General features: G+C 39.1%; 1 long non-coding RNA gene across 1 annotated transcript; it reads left to right on the top strand.

The window, feature by feature from the left end:
• Positions 1–3,610: 3,610 nt before the first annotated feature.
• Positions 3,611–4,325, top strand: LOC127535681 (uncharacterized). Its single transcript, XR_007944533.1, has 3 exons — positions 3,611–3,737; positions 3,835–3,897; positions 3,984–4,325. It is a non-coding gene; the product is annotated as an uncharacterized LOC127535681 (long non-coding RNA).
• The last annotated feature ends 11,573 nt before the right edge of the window (positions 4,326–15,898 follow it).

Here is a 15,898-nt window from a genome sequence, read left to right as displayed (position 1 = left end):
TTGAGGCTCTTACAAACCATGACTACAGTTACAATTGTGTGTCATGTGGCTATAGCCCAGCGGTTGTTGTGATGGATCTTCACAAGAAAGGCGTGTTCAATTTGCCAGGTGAGTTTGATAAGCTGTTATTTCATATAGGTATTTTAGCTTCGTTGTTTGTATAGCATCTCCTCTCCCTCTTCTGTGTTGTAAACTGTTTTCTTGTCTGTACTCATCTATTGCACATCTGCCCATCCTGGGAGAGGGATCTCTCTTCTGTTGCTCACCCTGAGGTTTACGGTTTTTTCTTGGGAGTTTTTTCTAAAGGTCTAAAGACAGAGGATGTTGTTATGATTGTTTCTAAAACCCTTTGAATCATACTGTTCATAAAATATGCTGTACAAATAAATTGACCTTGCCTCTGGACTAAACCCACCAGGTTCAGGAGCAAATTTTTCCCAACAGAACTCCTCCCCCCGCCGCCCCTTACCCCCTCACACACACGCCCCAACCTCCTCAGGAAGTGAACTTTTTCTCACTTTGTATTACCACTGTACTGCACTGTACTTCCAACCCGGTCTCACGGGGATTCGTGAAACTGTTACGTAAGTTTTAGTTTTGGTTTCGTGCGCACCAACACGATTTCGTCATGTTTTTCGTGCCGCTCACCACGAAATGTTTTTCGCTGTGGTAATCACATCTGAAAGTGGTTTATACCGGCGGATTCATGACGATCTAAGCTGTCCATCGGCGTATACTGCTTGTGTGATTGCGTTTGCGGCCGCCGGCCGCCGGACATTCTTGAAATTCCTATGCAAATTGGTAAGTGTACCACCGGCTTATGGTTAGGTTATGGTTAGGATTATGGTTAGGGTTATGTTTAGGGACGATGTCATGCAAAATATAGCGTTGGATTCGCCGCGGTTTTACATTAAAAATATAATATACACATTCTTTTGAAATACGTTCTGAGTGGCACGAAAAGTCCGCCGTTTAAAATACATTGGTGTGCATTTCGTGGTGAGCGGCACGAAAAACATGACGAAATCGTGTTGGTGCGCACGAAACCAAAACTAAAACTTACGTGACAGTTTCACGAATCCTCGTGAGATCGGGCTGGTACTTCACAGCAACACTGTACATACTGTCATAATCATTGTATTTTATAATCATAACTGTACCTGTACATACATATAAATAGTCATACTATATCATAGTCATCGCCCATTTATGGTGTGTATATACCTATATCCATAGTCCTTTATATCATCACTTTAGTCATTCATACCTGTGTTTTTGTTTACTGTGATGCTTTATTGTTTGGTCATGTTATTGTTATTGAAACTGTCATAAGCATTGATTTAAGTTTTCTGTCTTGAAGCTTTGATGTCTTCCTTGATCTTCCAGTATGCTTTGCCTTTAACAACCTTCCCATGTTGTGTGCACTTTGTCCAGATTTTAGACACAGCTGACTGTGAACAACCAACATCTTTTGCAACATTTCGTGATGATTGACCCTCTTTAAGAAGTTTGATAATCCTCTCCTTTGTTTCAATGGACATCTCTCATGTTGGAGCCGTAATTTATGTCAATCCACTTGGTGCAACAGCTCTCCAAGGTGTGATCACTCCTTTTAACCCTTAGGGCCCTAGGTGGGTTTAGGTCCGTTTTTGACAAATTCTGATTTTACCTTTATATTTCACCTTAAAAGCTGTTGATCTTGCTTTGCTTGGTATCTTTTTTTTCTCAGCACAACCTCACCTGTGTGATTCTATAATTATTTAGACATTTTGATATAATGTATGGACACACTTGACCTAAAATAGCAGAAAAAATACAAAATCCGAGTAGAAAAAAGTTAGATTTTTTTGCTGTGGACACCATAAACATGTGTAATGAATCTTTTTCAGAACTTCTAATGTAAATATAAATTGTTTGTCATAAAATAATGTACAAATTTAGCAGTTAACACAGTTGTATACCACTATTTGCACTAAAATGGAGGAATTTTTTTAGGCGTTTTGCCTTTCATCGAGGCAGGGAGGACTAAAATGACAGAGGCAAGGATAAACGAATGTCACCGAGCGGTGACCAGATTTGTGGTGAAGGGTTTACACCCTTTTGCCACAGTAGATGCCCCAGAATTTTGGTAGGTTAATTTGTTGCATGTTTTCTGTTATCTGCTCATATGAAATAGAACACTGTCAAAGTTGTAAATTGTTTTAACCGGTGTAGTTATGTATCATTATTCCCATGTTTTCTGTAGGGAGATGATAAAGACTCTCAACTCAAAATACCATGCCCCTAACAGAGACAGTTTAACAAACCATCTGATTCCTGCTTGGTATGGGGTTGAGAAAAGCAATGTGATCTCAGACCTGAAACATGTCACAAAAGCAACTATCACAGCTGATGGCTGGACCAGTTTCAGTCAAGATCATTACCTCACTGTAACGTTACACTATGTCAGGGAGGGTCAGAATAAAGAAAAGGTCCTCAAAACCAAAGCAGTGTATGAGTCTCAGACAGGGGCAGCTGTGGCAGAGGAGATAGAGGGGATCCTGGAGGAATTTGGAGTAAAAGAGAAGGTAGTGGCAGCTACAGTGGATAATGCAGCAAACATGGATGTAGCTGTGAAAAAGCTGGGCATTATCAAGTTTCCATGTTTTGCGCACACACTTAACCTGGGAGCTCAGAAGCTGTACAACTGCAGCACAATTTCCAACTGGGCGGCGAGGATTCGTTCTGTGGTCATATGGATGAAGAGATCCCATATGGCTAAAGTAGTCCTCAAAGAGAAGCAACAACTCCTTGGTAAGAAAACATTTTAAGTAAATCAGTCTGCCAACATTTACATTTTAACATGTAAATGAAAAGATTAGTATTAATCTAAAATGATAAATTGATGAAAATGTAATATTGTTTATACTAATCCCTTCATGTTTTTGTCCATTCAGGGCTACCCCAGCACATGCTTCTCTTAGATGTGAAGACGAGATGGAACTCCCTGTTTTTGATGATTGAGCATTTCTGTGAGCAGTTTTCAGCAATCCAAGCTGCAGCTATAGACCCACGTCTAAGGAAGCCCATGGAGAAAGACAAGTAAGTGATGTTTGGAAAAAAAATACTTAAATAAAATGTGGTAAAGTAAAGCCATTATGAAAAGATTTGTTTGTAGTTAATACAGTATATATATATATATATATATATATATATATATGTGTGAGTGTGTGTGTGTGTGTGTGTGTGTGTGTGTGTGTGTGTTGTGTTTATGTTGTAGGCTGGCCAGAATTGGCAATGAGGACCTAAGGAAGGCAGAGGAGTTTGTGCTGCTGATGCGGATGCATTATACATCCACACTTGCAGTCTCCAGTGAAAAAAGTCCGACCTGTGGCCAGGTACTGCCCATCCTTCAGAAGCTACGCAAACATTACACCGTGCAGGCAGATGACTCTGCATTCACCAGGAGCATCAAGGAGAACATTTGGAATGATCTTTCCAAACGTTACCAGGTAAAGTGATTTGTTAATCATTCTGTGATATACAATAAAGTTTATTCTTATTTAATCATATTTTTTTCCTAATTTTGTGTCGGTTGTCCTCCATTTAAACTCCAGGATGCTGATATTCGGGCATTCCTGGAAGAAGCCACTGCGTTAGATCCCAGATTCAAATCCAAAGTGGACAACGATGAAATCTGGGACAGAGTCAGGGCAACAGCAGTGACAGCAAACACACCAGCAGCTGCAGCAGAAGAGGTATTCAAACTTTAAAATGCATTGAATGTAAGACAATTCTGTTGTGAGAACGTTTCTTCTTGCTCTGTTGTTGTTACACAGTGAATTTATTTTTCAGCTGTCACAGTGTGGAGAGACACAGAGGCAGGTAGAAGAAGAGGAAGACGAAGAAGATGACTATGTAAGTTTTGCTTATTGTGCTGAATGATGACAGATGGCATAGAATGTTTAATCTAAGACTGAACCCTATGGTTATGTCAATTTCAGACCCCACCCATAAAGCAGCAAAAGAAGACAGCCCTAGAAGAACTTTTTGAAGAAGAGGACAGTGAGCTTTTGTCTGTGCAGCAGCAGCCCCCTGTCTCCATAGCCCAAAGAGTTGATCAAGAAGTCCAACTATACAGAACCCTTCCTCCCATCCCAACCAAAGACAGCGCCACCCTCTGGTGGTGGATGAAGAGGGACACTTTGCCAATGGTGTCAGCTTTAGCTGAGAAGTATCTCTGCATCCAAGCCTCCTCCACACCATCTGAAAGGGTGTTCTCCACAGCTGGAGACACCCTAAGTCCAGAACGATCTCGTATCCTTCCTGAGAAGGCAAACATGCTAATTTTTCTGCACAAAAATTGTTAATATAGCAAAGTATATAAGCATATCTGCTGTATCTTCTGTACAAAGTTGACAATATTAAAGAGTCAAAGCAAACAAACCCATCTGTATTTTTTCATGCCCTCACCCAATGAGAATCGATAAGAGAATCGATAAGGAATCGGATCGATAAGCAGTATCGATAATGGAATCGGAATCGCTAAATTCTTATCAATTCCCATCCCTAAGCAGGATGCAGATGAGACTCTGAAGAGAGAGAGTGGCACAAATGTATGCACGTGCCATAAGTCAGTTGAACAATTTCAGGTTCTAAATCATTCTTCAATGATGATTGGTCAGGCTATGCCAGGCTCGGTGTCTGGGACCTTATCTATAATTGTTGTGTGCTTCCCAAATGAGGCCCTGAAAGATGCATTTGCCTATGCCACTTTCCAAACCACAGTTGGGATCTTTAAAAACTGTGATGTGTAAATGTGTACATCTGCAGAACAATGTGAATACTTTTATATAGGTTATTTTCAACCATGTATTACCAAGCACAGATTTAGTCTTCATATAATTTTAAGTGTAAAATGGCTTCAGTGTACCCAAGTATGCTATCAGGCACATACATCCTGGAGACATTTGAGGCAGCTGTTGCTAAACACATTCTTCAGCCACCTCACGAGGCCCTACCTGCAGTCATCATCAGCTATGAGAGAAATACCTGCAGCCTCTAGATTGTAGAGTTAACTACATGGATCACAAATAGTGTAATTGATCTCTAAAGATTTTTTTTTATCCCGCACAGTGTTCTTGCTACAAACTGATGGTCCTCTTTTCTGTCATTGTTGCTTTGTAAAGAAAACAACACACATGTAATCACAATTTTAGATGCCATGGTATTATTCATGTGGCTTGTTCTCCACTTCCATACCATATAATGTGCTCTTTATTTAGCATCACAATATTTATAAGAGCCCGAGACAACCTGTTGGAGCTGCTGATAGTGGTCCTTTGGATGTTCCCAGCAGGTTTGGGCTTTTGCAGTCTGACCCCACACTCTCAAATAATGTTCTTTTTAAGAGGTTTTTAAAATGTGTGGACTTCTACTTTTTAGGACTATCACTTGTTATTGGTGATGAGCCAGATATTGGGATGAAACAGATATCCAGTATGGATATTGTACTTTTTCCAGACATGAATGTCTGCTGACTATAACCCCTCACTATCTGTGTTCATCAGGAGACTTTTTCTGTCTGGGATGGACTTCTCTCTTTGTTCAAAACCAGGCTGAAATTTTTATTCTAAACAATATTTTTCTCTTTAACTTGCAGATTGAATCTACTTTCAGCTACAGCTCATGATGAATTACATAACCACCTCTGTAGCAGTTGGTGATCTGATTTCTGCAAGCTGAATTCTGTTTATCAGGTTTTAGTTTTATGCATTAGAGGGTAATGCAGCCTGCTCGAGGATAGGTGGGCAGATCTGAAGCTCAATTCTGAGGCTGTTCTATGAGCAGCAAAGTAACTTTAAGTAAGAAATATAACAATTCCTGATCAACAAACATTAATTTTGGACAAAAATACCACTTTAGGTCATGATTAATATGATGGGTTAAACAGATGCGGATACAGATACAGATAACACTGTACTCGCTCATCTCTACTTGTTATGGCTTCAGTTGAATGGAAGACCTAAAAGTAGACTCAGACCCAGCATTTAACATCTAAGGTGAGTTTAATGAGAGAAAAGGTCAGTACAATCATGGTTGGGTGAGGGATTTGGTGATGGCAGAGGCAAGCAGGCAGACACATGAGTGTTGTCTCGCAGGGTTAGTGGAGGAGGGTTGCAGAATTGCAAGCAGGGTGACAGTGAGGTACAACATGCAGACACTGGAAGCCTGAGACATGTGGAAAAGACAAGTTAGGAATATCACAAAGGTAGCATGAAGAATTATATTATTATTAATACAATACAACATCTACTGCCACTCTTAGGATTCCTAGAGAATGTGGTTGTATTGACTCATTATTGACATTCATCAGATATTAAACTACAGCTAATAAACTACTAAGGTAAAACACTAATCTACAACTCTTTCTACTACTAATTCAATGTAGTTCCAAATATTTGAACTCAAATATCTTAAAAAAAAAGGTTTGAGTTTAATGCTATTCTAATATTCAACCTTTCATAAAGGTGATTCATGCATTTAAAGAATATGTCAATACATGTGATAACACATTTAATCCATAAATCTAATTTTATTTTGTTTAATGTTATTAATAATGCTACTGTTATTGTTATAATTACTATTATTATTATTTTTAATTTATATATATTTTTTATATTTAGCAATTAAATCTTGTGTATCTCTGGTCAAAAAAGCACATGGTTTAAAATGTATGCCCAAACTGCAATACCACTTTGGCCTGTAGATGGTGCACGCGAGTGGACAATCAGTGACACACAGAACCGGAACACCTACCTGGTGGGGACTGCAGTACCACTGTGTGACCACTAGGATCGCATAGAGATATACACACACACACACAGATTTTTTCATGTGTAACCGCCCGATGAGGACTTTTGAGAAAATTGCACCAGGCATGTTTAAATAAAGTTTTAAAGCCTCTGGTGGTGGTTTGCCTGTGGGCACCTCATTTTTGGTCCCCACCGTGACATGAGTCCCCATCGGTTTGTGTGTAGTCGGGTCAAAGTCCCCACCGAGGAGCAAAAACAAGAACACACACACACACACATATGTGTGTGTGTGTGTGTGTGTGTGAGTGTGTGTGTGCAATTTTGGGGTCACTTAGAAATGTCCTTATTTTTGAAAGAAAAGCATTTTTTTAAATAAAGATAAGATGAAACAAATTATAAAACCAGTCTAGACATGGTAATGTGGTAAAAGACTATTCTAGCTGGAAACGGCACACCTACAGAGGCCTGTTTCCAGTAACCTTCACTCATCTATTCAAATGGTACATTGTTTTGGCTAATCATGTTGAAAGGCTATTGAGCAAAATTCATAGGTAGCTCCATATTTTGTTTTAAGATATAGTGCTCATTCACCGAGAAATGTAACCAACAACAACAAAAATTAAATTATAAAAAATTTAAATACTTTTCTGTAATACTTGGGATACATGGCATTCTTCATGAGGAATACAGAATAATTGAATATTTTTCAACAAGACGTCATTTTTTGGTACATCTGTTTTTTGCTGGGTTGCATAGTGGGCGTAGTGGTTAGCACTTTTGCCTTGCAGCAAGAAGATCCCCGGTTCAAATCCCGGCCCGGGATCTTTCTGCATGGAGTTTGCATGTTCTCCCTGTGCATGCGTGGGTTTTCTCCGGGTATTCCGACTTCTTCCCACAGTCCAAAAACATGCTGAGGTTAATTGATAACTCTAAATTGCCCGTAGGTGTGAATGTGAGTGTGATTGTGTGTCTGTATATGTAGCCCTGTGACAGACTGGTGACCTGTCCAGGGTGTCCCCTGCCTTCACCCGAGTCAGCTGGGATAGACTCCAGCACCCACCATGACCCTAGTGAGGATAAAGCGGTGTATAGAGAATGGATGGATGGATGTTTTTTGCTGACTGAACTGCATCTGAAAGTGTTTTTCATCAATCTGAGGCAGTTCTTTTACATTCAACATTATGATTTGATCTATTAGTAATATAAAAATGTTGAATAGGTAGAGCTATGAAAATCTTCCTTTTTCACTGAATTCATTTATCTGAGGCATTATAAAAAGAAGGTGGAAGAAAAAAAGTAGGGTCTCTCTCTCTCTCTCTCTCTCTCTGTGTGTGTGTGTGTGTGTGTGTGTGTGTGTGTGTGTGTGTGTGTGTGTGTGTGTGTGTGAGCCCCTGCCCCCTTATATACACACACGCACATCCACATATGCTCGCACATACACACGCATGCACCCACACACCCACACACACCTGATTTAACAGGCATCTTCATCAAGGTCCAGGTCCATTAAATACATCATTGGAGCAGTGATTAAAAATGAAACAGACTTAAATGTGGTAATCAATCATTTAATAGGTTAACAGGCTTAAAATATCAGTGCTCAGGCACAACCTGAGCTCACTGGAAGGGGAGACAGGGAAAGAGGCAGGGAACAACAGAGACACACTTACATACATACACACATACATCTGTGATGTATATATAATGCGTTTTCACAGGGTTGTATAGAAGTGGAGTTTATGATGAAATAGCTGTTCTGCTAGAAAGTCCTAATGACCGTGTCTCTGAGTAAGATGCAAAGATACATGTACAGTTTGTATTTTTTTTTGCTAACAAGCATTGGTCCAAACTGAAGTCACATGTTCAAAAGTCTGAACACAGCCTGCATTTCCATCATGTATCTCAGCTAAACAGTAAATCTTCTTCCCAAAACTGTTTCTCACCAACAAAACACTTCATACATGTTTCAAAATAAGCTCATTCAACCACAACGCTAGCAAAAAAGTCTCACTTTGGAAACAAACACTGTCACTCTTAGGACGCTGAACCACAAAATACTAACAACAGAGAGCATTACATGAAATTAATTCTTTTTAGATAAATCAGTATTTTATTATAAAATAAGATCTTTGCACTTTGAGTTTTCTAAATTATTGTAATATATTGCAACAAGAATGAATCGGGAATGCAGCAGTTTACTTCAACAACACTGACGTATTTTCTCTGTGTCTTTGCATTGGTACTTTGGGACCTTACAAAAAATAAACAGTTTACTGTAAACAAAAATAAAATGTAGAATCTCAGAATTCAGAGGGCAGAATAGAAATCAAGAGATAAAAGTCAAAAACCAACAACACATGTATACTGTAACATTCACACCCTGTCGTCTGCATTTGGACTCATGTTTCCATCCATTACATCTGATGTCTTCTCTGGAGATGCATTGTGGGTAGAACATTTTTGAGTGTCTCCTTTTCATGGTTTCTGATGAGGCCAAACACAGATCACCTGAATCGGTTTTCAGCTGACAACTACACTCAGCTGTGTGTAATTACCTAATCTTTTCATTTATTTTAATTGTCAATATTTTGATATGATTTTCCATAGATTTCAATGTGGCTGCAGCAGAAATTCCCCATGTTTTTCTTCCCATCATTCTGTTTTGATTCTGGTTTTGTGTTAGCATTTGAAAAATGTGCTGTAAAAATCTAGTGTTTTGCAGGTGGTGAACTAGAAACTGAGAAAAGTGTTCATGAATTTTGGTGACTGTGGTCACTGAATGCATTTTGTGTGAAATCAATGGAAAGTGATTCACAGTTCGGTCCACATGGACTGCTTTTTTGCAGACTGAGTTAAGAGTTTTGAACATGTGACTTCAGTTTTGACCAGTGCGTGTTAGCAATCGAAAAAAAACTGTGACAAGGTCTGCAAAACAGCAGTCCATGTGGACCAAACTGTGAATCATTTTCCATTTCTTTGACACAAAATGCATTCAGTGACCACAGTCACCAAAATTCATGAACTCTTTTCTCAGTTTCTAGTTCACCACCTGCAGAACACTAGACTTTTACAGCACATTGTTCAAATGCTAACACACTGTGTTCAAAACAGTTCAAAACACAATCAAAACAGAATGATGGGGGGAAACACAGGGAATTTCTGCTGCAGTCACATTGAAATCTATAGAAAATCATATCAAAAATATTGACAATAAAAATAAATGAAAAGATGATCTAATTCCAAACACAGCTGAGTGTAGTTGTCAGCTGAAAACCGATTCAGGTGATCTGTGTTTGGTCTCATCAGAAACCATAAAAAGGAGACACTCAGAAAGGTTCTACCCACAATGCATCTCCAGAGGAGACATCAGATGTGATGGATGGAAACATGTGGCCAAATGCGGATGACAAGTTGTGAATGTTACAGTATGCATGTACATGTTGTTGGTTTTTGAATTTTATCTCGATTTGAGGAGGGAGAGTGAATATATTGGTAGAAGAATGCTGAGTTTCCCACTGCCAGGCAGGAGGCCTAGAGGAAGACCAAAGAGGAGGTTTATGGATGTGGTTAAAGAGGACATGAAGGTAGTTGGTGTGAGAGAAGAAGATGCAGCAGACAGGGTTAGATGGAGGCAATTGATTCGCTGTGGCGACCCCTGAAGGGAAAAGCCGAAAGGAAAAGAAGAAGAAGATCTCTTGATTTCTATTCTGCCCCCTGAATTCTGAGATTCTACATTTTATTTTTGTTTACAGTAAACTTTATTTTTTGTAAGGTCCTAAAGTACCGATGCAAAGGCACAGAGAAAATACATCAATGTTGTTGAAGTAAACTGCTGCATTCCTGATTCATTCTTGTAGCAATATATCACAATAATTTAGAAAACTCAAAGTGCAAAAATCTTATTTTATAATATACTGATTTATCTAAAAAGAAATCATTCAAGCTTGAAAGATCACAATTAATTTTATGTAATGCTCTGTGTTGTTGGTATTTTGTGGTTCAGCGTCCTAAGACTGACAGCATTTGTTTCCAAAGTGAGACTATTTTCTAGTGTTGTGGTTGAATGAGCTTATTTTGAAACATGAATTCGTTTTTTTCTATTGCTAACACGCGTTGGTCGAAACTGAAGTCACATGTTCAAAACTCTTAACAGTTTGCAAAACAGCAGTCCATGTGGACTGAACTGAGAATCACTTTCCATTGCTTTCACACAAAATGCATTCAGTGACCACAGTCACCAAAATTCATGAATTCTTTTCTCAGTTTCTAGTTCACCACCTGCAGAACACTAGACTTTTACAGCACATTGTTCAAATGCTAACACACTGTGTTCAAAACAGTTAAAACCACAATCAAAACAGAATGATTGGGGAAAAACTTGAGGAATTTCTGCTGCAGTCACATTGAAATCTATGGAAAATCATATCAAAATATTGAAAATTAAAATAAATGAAAAGATTAGGTAATTACACACATAGCTGAGTGTAGCTGTCAGCTGAAAACCGATTCAGGTGATTTGTGTTTGGTCTTATCAGAAACCATAAAAATGAGACACTCAAAAATGTTCTAGCCACAATGCATCTCCAGAGAAGACATCAGATGTAATGGATGGAAACATGAGTCCAAAATGCAGACGACAGGGTGTGAATGTTACAGTTTACATGTGTTGTTGGTTTTTGACTTTTATCTCTTGATTTCTATTCTGCCCCCTGAATTCTGAGATTATACTTTTTTTTTTTTGTTTATAGTAAACTTTATTTTTTGTAAGGTCCCAAAATTTCATGCAAAGGCACAGAGAAAATACGGCAATGTTGTTGAAGTAAACTGCCGCATTCCTGATTCATTCTTGTTGCAATATATCACAATAATTTAGAAAACTCAAAGTGCAAAGATCTTATCTTATAATAAAATACTGATATATCTAAAGAAATCATTCAAACTGGAAAGATTACAATTAATTTCATGTAATGCTCTCTGTTGTTGGTATTTTGTAGTTCAGTGTCCTAACACTGACAGCATTTGTTTCCAAAGTGAGACTATTTTCTAGTGTTGTGGTTGAATGAGCTTATTTTGAGACATGTATGAAGTGTTTTGTTGGTGAGAAACAGATTTGGGGATTAGATTAACTGTTTAGCTGAGATACATGATGGAAATGCAGGCTGTGTTCAGAGTTTTGAACATGTGACTGCAGTTTGTACCAATGCTTGTTAGCAATTGAAAAAAAACTAACAAATTGTACATAAGTGGAGCAGTTACAGTGGTATGAAAAAGTATCTGAACCTTTTGGAATTTCTCACATTTCTGCATAAAATCACCATCAAATGTGATCTGATCTTTGTCAAAATCACACAGATGAAAAAACAGTGTCTGCTTTAACTAAAACCACCCAAACATTTATAGGTTTTCATATTTTAATGAGGATAGCATGCAAACAATGACAGAAGGGGGAGGAATAAGTAACTGAACCATCACATTTAATATTTTGTGGCCCCCCCCCTTTGGCAGCAATAACTTCAACCAGACGCTTCCTGTAGCTGCAGATCAGTCTGGCACATCGATCAGGACTAATCTTGGCCCATTCTTCTTTACAAAACTGCTGTAGTTCAGTCAGATTCCTGGGATGTCTGGCATGAATCGCTGCCTTGAGGTCATGCCACAGCATCTCAATGGGGTTCAAGTCTGGACTTTGACTTGGCCACTCCAGAACATGTATTTTGCTCTTCTGAAACCATTCTGAAGTTGATTTACTTCTGTGTTTTGGATCATTGTCTTGTTGCAGCATCCATCCTCTTTTTAGCTTCAACTGTCTGACAGACGGCCTCAGGTTTTCCTGCAAAACATCCTGATAAACTTTTGAATTCATTTTTCCATTAATGATTGCAAGTTGTCCATGCCCTGAGGCAGCAAAACAGCCCCAAACCATGATGCACCTCCACCATGCTTCACGGTGGGGATGAGGTGTTGATGTTGGTGAGCTGTTCCATTTTTCCTCCACACATGACGTTGTGTGTTCCTCCCAAACAATTCAACTTTGGTTTCATCAGTCCACAACATATTTTGCCAAAACTTCTGTGGAGTGTCCAAGTGCCTTTTTGCGAATATTAAACGAGCAACAATGTTTTTTTTAGACAGCAGTGGCTTCCTCCGTGGAGTCCTCCCATGAACACCATTCTTGGCCATTGTTTTACATATAGTCGATGTGTGCACAGAGATATTGGACTGTGCCAGTGATTTCTGTAAGTCTTTAGCAGACACTCTAGGGTTCTTTTTTACCTCCCTGATTATTCTGCACTGAACTCTTGGCATCATCTTTGGTGGACGGCCACTCCTTGGGAGAGAAGCAACAGTGCCAAACTCTCTCCATTTGTAGACAACTTCTCTGACTGTCGATTGATGAACATCCAGACTTTTAGAGATGGTTTTGTATCCTTTCCCAGCTTTATACAAATCGCAGGTCTTCAGACAGCTCTTTTGAGCGAGCCATGGTGCACATCAGACAATGCTTCTCATCAAGACAATTCTTACCAGGTGCGTGTTTTATAGTGGGCAGGGGAGCTTTAAGCCACTCATCAGTGATTGGGCACACACCTGACTTAAATTGTTTGGTAGAAATTGTTTCAATAGCTCTTTAAGTCTCCTTAGGCAGAGGATTCAGTTACTTATTCCTCCCCCTTCTGTCATTGTTTGCATGCTATCCTCATTAAAATATGAAAACCTATAAATGTTTGGGTGGTTTTCGTTAAAGCAGACACCGCTTTTTCATCTGTGTGGTTTTGACAAAAATCAGATCACATTTGATGGTGATTTTATGCAGAAATGTGAGAAATTCTAAAAGGTTCAGATACTTTTTCATACCACTGTAACCTGCAGCTACATTGGACTAATGACATTTGAGCAATAGAATGCTCACTGAGTAGCTTCCTTTGAATGGGTGCCTGGATGCTATTTATTGAGAAGAAGCAGTTAAGTGTGACCGCATCTCCATGAAGTCAGCAGTGTCACCTCACAGCTAGAAGGTCCTAGAATCAACTCCTGGCCTGAGGTCTTTCTTTGTGGAGTTGGCATGTTCTCCACGTATGGGTTCTCACCAGGTTCTCCAGTTTCTGAGGAGGTTATTCGATGCATCTAAAATGTCCGTAGCTGTGAATGTGAGTGTGTTTGGCAGTGTCTCTGTGTCGCCCTGTGATAGACTGACCTGTCCAGGGTGTCCCCTGCCTTCACCCTCAGTCAGCTTTGATAAACTCCAGCTCCCTGTGACCTTACAGAGAGTTAAGAGGTGTATAGATAATGGATGGGTGGTTGGTTCAGCAGATGAATCCTTGAATGACATTTTCCACTTGATTCAAAATGTCCAAATGTTCATCTTTCACCTTTCAGTACTATAGATGGGGGCTTCAGACTTCACTGTTATTCAGTGAATGGTATGCTGTAGGAAGCAATAACAAAAACAACCCAGATAGCAAACTATGGGTGAATCAATGTTGAATCTATGTTGAGACCTAACGTCGAAATTATACAGAAAGCGCAAGGTTGATAAAATGTTGAGTCAGCGTTTACTTACATAGATTACATGTTTGCAAACATAGATTCAACATTAATTAAACATTGACCTGTCAAACATTTTAATTAAACCAAAATACAATGTTGATTCAATGACATCTTTTAAACACAAACTTCAGTGTTGACAAAATGTTGTTGAATCAACGTTGATCCAACCATCAGTCTTCAACCGTAACCACAATTCAACCTTCTTAACCCTAATTCAACATTGATTTAACATATTTTGCTATGTGGGTAAAGTGTGATTTATGGTTGAAAAGCAAACGTTGACTCAACATTTTATCAACCTTGCGCTTTCTGTATAATTTCGACGTTAGGTCTCAACATAGATTCAACATTGATTCACCCATAGTTTGCTATCTGGGTAAACTTATTCATGTTATTCCCTCAATACCGATGTCAAATGCTTGCTTTGAACAGTCGACGGCCATCCTGACAAGGGACTTGAAACATTGTGTTCATCAATCTGTGAAAACGACAACATTCTGTCATTCAAGCCTCTTTCAGACATAGGTCGCTGTACTGTCAGTTTTCTTCATGGCTGCATTCACACATATCATCCACTGCGTTGTTATCCACTGATGTGATTTTTGTCATTAATGTAAGACTATCTGGTCAACATGTAGTCATATTAGGCTGCATTTCAGTCACTATGTGAGACTAATTCTGTTGTCTGTAAACAGAAACAGATACATAAATGGGAATCTTGTACGTGCAATTTGGTTCTATTAAAATGCAGTATATGTGACCGAAGGCTGCAGGAGAGACACAAACAAATGTAAACAGCAGCTGAGTTTAGTTTGCACTGCAGCACAGAAGGTTCCATGAAATCACAATGAGTCGCCCAATCCTTGTTTATTGGCTTTACAGTTATTTATGATTGCATAAACACTAAACACGAAACAATTACATAACTATCAACACTTTACACTCAAGGAGCAAAACACTGGAGCAGATTTTCACCACTATATAAACAAAGTCAGACTCACACTTTTTGCAGAACAACACACACAGTGATTTGCCAAACACTAAACACACTTGTACACATTAGACACAGAAGTATATCATGATGTCACTTCCTTGCACTTCCAAAGCACTGACTGACAAATCACTGCACCATGAGACAGTTGGTTAAACACACACATCAGGTGTCAAACACATGATGGCTTTATTGCAGACACACCAATCAGGTTTGAGCATTATAAAACCACCGTCATGCCAATATGGGCCCTACAACACAGATCACATTCTCACATTTTTGGACCGATTGCACAACCTCATCACAGTAATTAACCAAATGCACCAGATGCAACATGTTGTCATCTGGGACAATGTGTCATTCCAACGCTCTGCTCTGGTCCAGAACTGGTTTCAACACCATCCACAGTTTACAGTACTGTCCCTTCCACAATATTCTCCATTTCTAAACCCCATCCAAAACTTTTTCTTGGCATGGCAGTGGAAGGTTTGTGATCTCAGGCTCAGGTGCCCCTCATTCAGGCCATGGAAGAGGCTTGTGACCAAATGGACGCTGCAGCTGCAAG

This window comes from Acanthochromis polyacanthus, chromosome 10 (genome assembly GCF_021347895.1).
Source record: "Acanthochromis polyacanthus isolate Apoly-LR-REF ecotype Palm Island chromosome 10, KAUST_Apoly_ChrSc, whole genome shotgun sequence".
Lineage (NCBI taxonomy): Eukaryota > Metazoa > Chordata > Actinopteri > Pomacentridae > Acanthochromis > Acanthochromis polyacanthus.
This window is presented reverse-complemented; position numbering and strand designations above follow the sequence as displayed.